General features: G+C 31.7%; 1 long non-coding RNA gene across 4 annotated transcripts; it reads right to left on the reverse strand.

The window, feature by feature from the left end:
- Positions 1-740: 740 nt before the first annotated feature.
- LOC114409365 lies at positions 741-4,153 on the reverse strand. Of its 4 annotated transcripts, none has more exons than XR_003666058.1 (7): positions 3,782-4,152; positions 3,585-3,678; positions 2,973-3,371; positions 2,698-2,868; positions 1,871-2,003; positions 1,353-1,537; positions 741-1,231 (listed from the first exon to the last, which is right to left on the reverse strand). It is a non-coding gene; the product is annotated as an uncharacterized LOC114409365 (long non-coding RNA). The 4 variants fall into 4 exon arrangements; XR_003666057.1 differs by having other exon boundaries at positions 742-1,228; positions 1,733-2,003; positions 3,782-4,153; XR_003666059.1 differs by having other exon boundaries at positions 745-1,228; positions 3,939-4,151.
- Between the last annotated feature and the right edge of the window lie 1,847 nt (positions 4,154-6,000).

The raw sequence follows: 6,000 nt of genomic DNA on the forward strand, positions 1-6,000 counted from the left end.
TTGTCTATCATGTGGCAACCCAAAAACAATACGCACAAATCATGAGGAAGAGACTAACTCTTTTTCTAGCACAAACTGAACTTTAAGAAATGTTGTGTAGGCCTTTACAGCTAGGCCTTCTTTCACCATAATCAAATTATTGATAAAAAGTACAACAACTCAAAATAATATGACAACTTTTTGCCTTGTATATGACAAATGTCTTATTTTTACAAAGATACTATTAATAATATTTCAATGACATTGGTTTAAAAATTATTAAAAATCATGATAAGAATGCATTAGTAATATTATTTAAGAAAATTATTAAGTGCCAAAGTAAAAAAAAGGTAAAATTATATACAATAATTTATATTTTTCTACTATCCTGAAAATGATAGGAAGAAAATAGATAAAAATAAAGTTTGTTTACAAAATTGGGTAAAACAGACAATTCAACCTTAATTACCAATATTGAAGGATAAATAGAAATGCTCAGAAACGGGTTAATGACAATGTTGGAGTAGTTTTGGAGAAGTGATTCTTCGATAATGAAGGGAGTGCAGCAAGTAATTAGTGCGTGCATTTGGACCGTCTTTGCAAAGCGCATGCTTCTATTACTTCTAAGTCATCTCTATAAATTCAATAATGTTTTTTCTTTCTCAAATTAATAGTTGAAGCATTCAAGAGACAAACGTTAGAAATGCAAATAACTGCTAACAATGGCATTACAAACGGTGAACAGTTAATTTCTGATGGAGGTGTAATGAGAGTGTATTCAATGTTCCAAAATTTTCAACATACATACATGAGACTTCTTTTTGGTGAAAAATACAATGTTACAAGCAAAAACGTATGGAGAAGACTGACCTAGTATATAAAATTTATCCTACTACAGGTTGACTAAACTGATCATACATAAGAAAACATAAACTTTACATAGCTAATAGATTTTATTATATGCAAAATATAAAAAATAATCTTCATTCTAACAAAAAATAATGTTACCAAGATTCCAATAACCTTGGATTACAAACTATTTGCACAAAAAGTGTAGGAATCACTTATTGACTAAGTAAAAAAAATTGAAACAATAAAATAAAAAAGTTAGAAGAGCTCTTGCAAATTATCATGGTAGTAGCGGATTTGCACGGTTGTCCTTCTTTAAAACAGGTCTACTGAAATTTCACCTCTTCATAGTATGAGTTTTCCTCCAAATTCAATGTGCAAGAGTTCTTCAAATAAATTCCTTCTCAAAAACAGAATATTTTGCACAGAAAATAATTGTTATCAGCATATATATTATATATTATGCAGTAGAAGAAAATACCAGAGTGCATAAACTTTGTATTCATCAGTGCTAGCAAGATTACCTCAACACTTCCGTATCTTTTGCTTTTATATTGGATGGAGTACTTCCAAAGTCATGTTGTTAAGTTTCTTTGTTGGAGGAATTGTTATTGCATTAGCCTCTAATTTATGAGTTTCCCTACTTCTTCATCTTCAGAGGGATATATCCATCAAAAACCACACTCTTTTGTCACTACTTCCTCACCATCTAGAGTTTGATCAAAACATCTTAAATTATTATCAGCCCATTGAAAGAAAGTATATACATATACTATTTTAAGCATTAGGCAAACTTGCATGTCACCAACACAACCAATTCACCATAAAACAGAGGAAGATATATAGGATAACCTATTACCATTTGAAAAATTGGTTACAGAAGAAAATGACTCAGAAAACTTACTATGATTTATTTACAAAAGATGGTTCACTGGCCAAAAAATCAAAAAACTATTAAACCTCAATTCAGGGGCATCGTCAACCTCCACATCATCTTTTCATGAGAACTTAGGAAGATTAGAAGTTGAAAAGGTCTTCTTACAGCAAATGAGGAGTTCAAATGCAGCTTCTAAGAATCCCCTTGGACAAAGAAGCACTTGCAGAAGCAGCTAGAGAAGCAAGTATCTCAGTGCATGCAATCTATTAGCATCAATGCTACAGTCATGGCTCCTTTCCTGCTTAATATTACCACAAAAATATATCTTGAATAAAATAAATGAAATTACAATATTTCACACAATTCAACAACAATGTATTTAATGGTGCAAATGCAGAAACGCACACAAAGGATAGTAATCCATATGTAAATTATAAGATAATATTCTATCACAAAAACTTATTAGATAATAAGTAATGCTATATCCTTCTATTTGTCTGCCATATACGCATGGATAATCCAATAGTTTCTTCATTTGGAGAATAACAATAAAATCAGTCTATCAACCATAAAGCATATGGAGGTCAAAGATTGGAACAACATATATATGCAAATGCCACATAAAAAATTACCACAATATCTTAAGATGTATTATCATCCACTAATTTTTCCTAATTTTTTAATGTAAATTGCAAGAAACATAAATTTCTTTCTATCTTTCATATTCCTAAACTATCCTACAAAGTATGACTAAAGTAAACACAAACCATCCAAACTTCACTGCTAGTCTGCCCAGAGAAATTAAGAAGCTAAATGTGCCAAATCTTGGGGAAAAACTACCACAATATTCAACATGAAGATTTTGTGGAATCTTACACACAAGACACTATTAATTAGTACATGGAATTACCCATCTTTCATCATAGTGAAGAAAAAATAAGACCATATTAAGTTTTTTCTAAGGATCAATAATAGATCATAAGCATAATTACCTCTCTAAATAATCTGGCTTCCATTGCCTACAATTTTATTATTGCCTTTTGATCCACATCATCTAAAGACAGGAGCGAAAATGAAGGAATGTTGCATAAGGTGCCAAAGAATTTCATGAAGTATGAACCAAGATTATTTTATTATTATTAATGCATAAGGTACCGAACATTCTGCAACAACAACAAAATCAAATTTCAAGAAAACAAAAATTTGAACTTTGGAGTGAACTCCAATTTCACTCAAACAAAAACACAAAACAAAAAAAAAAAATTACTTGTGCGGATTGAGACAAGAGTCTGCACCACAGTCAGTGTAGAACCTCTACATCACAAAACAATAACAATAAAATAATTAAAATAAAAATAAACAAATAATAAAAGTGAGAAAAGTGTGATTGGCAAAAAGAATCATCGGCGATCGGTGGAGTAGCTTCGGCCTTGCCGTTGGGACTTGTTGTGCTAGCGATCTGCGCATCTTGAATAGCGCATTCTTCGGGATCAGCAGTATCGTGGCGATGGTTTAACAATGAACCTAAACATCATATATTATTAGCAGCCCATTGAAAGAAAATATATACAAATATTATTTTAATACAACTCGTTCTCTCAATGATTTGTGGAATTCTGTCAACTTCCATCTGCAACGCTCAGCTTCCATAACATACACAGGCTTCCTGTGGGAGGAACAAAACTGATTTCTTAAAAACAAATATCAGATAAAAAAAATTACATGTATCAATCTACAACAATAACAACAACAAAATCATATAGAATCAGGTACAAATCAATAAGCATTAGTGGACTCTATAAATACTAAATTTAAGTAAAATCATTTAAAGATCAGAGTGGGGAGAATCTAATCATAGAAATATTTCTGACAGACATACCCAGTGCTGCAAGCTTCACTTATCATGTTAACTGAATCTGTTGTGACAACAAATGCATCGGCCCAAGCTAGATGCCCCATTTGTGGGTTTGGTTCTGAAAGTTGTGTTAGTGACAAGGATTAACCACATTCTAATTGTTAAAACAAATTTAACAAATCTAATTAAATAATCTAATATAAACCTGGATAAATATTTACCTTGCCCATCCCAAATATAAACTTTTGGATTATTTCCAAGTTCTTTAACTATTAGTATTTGATAATTGTTTAAAAGACAAATAAAGGTGAATAAGTATATCTTTTGCCCAGTGAAGTTACCAAACATAAATCCTTATCCTCATTTGCTAATACTAACAATTAAGCCAATTAAAACTTCAAACTTTTGTTGCCGTAACACAGCTCAGAACGGAGCGGGCTCGAAAATAGCGAAAGAGGACTCAAAAATAGTGTCAGCACAAGCACAGGTTCATCCAAGGTGTTTTTTTTTTTCAAGTTTGTTTAAGGAAAAGATAAGGGAGAAGAATATTTAGTAGAAAATGAATGAAAATGAAAATAAGAGATAGGAAATTGAGAAAAGATGAAACTCATTCAAATTCAAATTCAAATTTGAAATTTGAAATTTGAAATTTGAAAAGTAATTAAGCAGAAGAAAAGAAAGCGCATATGTTATTAAAATTTGAAATTTAAAAATCACAAGAGGAAGAGGGAGAGATTGTATGTGGGAAAATCGAGTTTACAAAGGGGACCGTGAATCAAGTTTAATACAGTTCACCTAAGATATCTCGGTCTAAATACTACTCCCAAACAATAACCAACCAGAACTATAAATTAAACTCCAGCAACAAAAAGTATCTAATTTACATCAATATCATTTTTTTAAATTAAACAATTCAATACTATATAAACCGTTAGAAATATCGAATCACCATTTACTTTTAGTAACAACTAGTCTTCCACAACCCAATCACGTACAACCAGATCAATTCAATCTTTCCGACTATTGTGGAAATTAGAACGCAGCAGTGTCCGATTTAAACCAAAATTGATTAATGTATCATTATGAATGCAAAATAAGGTAAAACTAGGAAACAAGATCAGTATCTGCAGTGATTTGAGTGAATTATTGTGCCTGAGTTGTTAGATTATACTTATAGACAAACTCAAACAATAGCGGGGGGTTAAATCTTGTCACTGAAGCAAATATTTCATTGGTGAGTAATTTGTAAGCATCTTGTAAGAGTTTTTAAATATCTCTCCTGATCCTAATGAACTCTCATAGCCTAACTTACCTAAATTTTTCCAAAATCAAAAATATCTCACGAGCGACCATTTGTTTTTCTGGTAAATGATGTCTATAAACAAATTCAAACCCAGCAACCTTTTCTGGTTTTCATTCAAAATTTATAATGCCAGGAACAAAACTTTGTGAGTCATCATAAGGAGATTTAGAATAGACTCCTCAACTGTAGTATGATGATGCTCTTTCATTAAAGTCCAATTTATACCATTCAACGATACATGATACGCAATTTCGTCCTTCACCTTCAAAACGTTATCTGCATAAGATGGTTCTATCTTGTAATGTATGCCAATTAGTCCTCCCAAACGACAGCTCATCCATTTGACAAAAGTGTCACATACCATTGACAGACAAAATTCTAACCAAACACGTTACTTTAAGTGACAAAGTCGATCAATTTTTGGACAAATGTGAGTCACGATCAACATCATCTCAAACATGTTGGGAACTTTGAGGACCATCTTGCTTGTTGTAAAAGCTGTGAGACTAAATTGCATATTTTCGTAAAGTTAAAAGGGTGCATATTCGACAGGTCCCTTCTTTTGAACTTTGAGCAACGCAAGCAACTTATAAATTAAATTTCAGAAAAGTTCTCTTCAACAATGGTGCTCCACAATTGCGAAAGTTATTTTAACACTTCTAAACAGGACAATATGATCCTATTTTTCAATCAGAATTGAAGCTTTACCTTAGTATGCTAATTATTAATGCAAACTTTTATCACGTGGATTACTAAGATAAAACTTCAATTCTGATAAGAAAACAATAGCATAAAAACCCAAGGAATTTTAACTAAAGTTTTGTCTGTATAGGATTATATTAAAGTTTCAGATTACACGTGCCTTACCTAATAGCAATGGATTAACAGAATGAAATTGACAGAAATACAAGTTCAAATGTTCAATAAGCAGGGTAGCAAACCTAGGGTCTGCAAAGGGAATGAAATTAGTCCATGGTGTTAAGAAATGCAAAAGAAAATGCACACCCGTAAGAAGTAAACACATAGGTCAAGGAATATGAAAAGCAGTACGTTTCAAAAGTATCAAGTTCACTGCCAAAAATCAGTTAGTATGAGGGAACTCCAGTTTCATGACAAAAAAGCACTCTGCCACTAAGT

This window comes from Glycine soja, chromosome 4, assembly GCF_004193775.1.
Source record: "Glycine soja cultivar W05 chromosome 4, ASM419377v2, whole genome shotgun sequence".
NCBI classification, from domain to species: Eukaryota; Viridiplantae; Streptophyta; class Magnoliopsida; order Fabales; family Fabaceae; genus Glycine; species Glycine soja.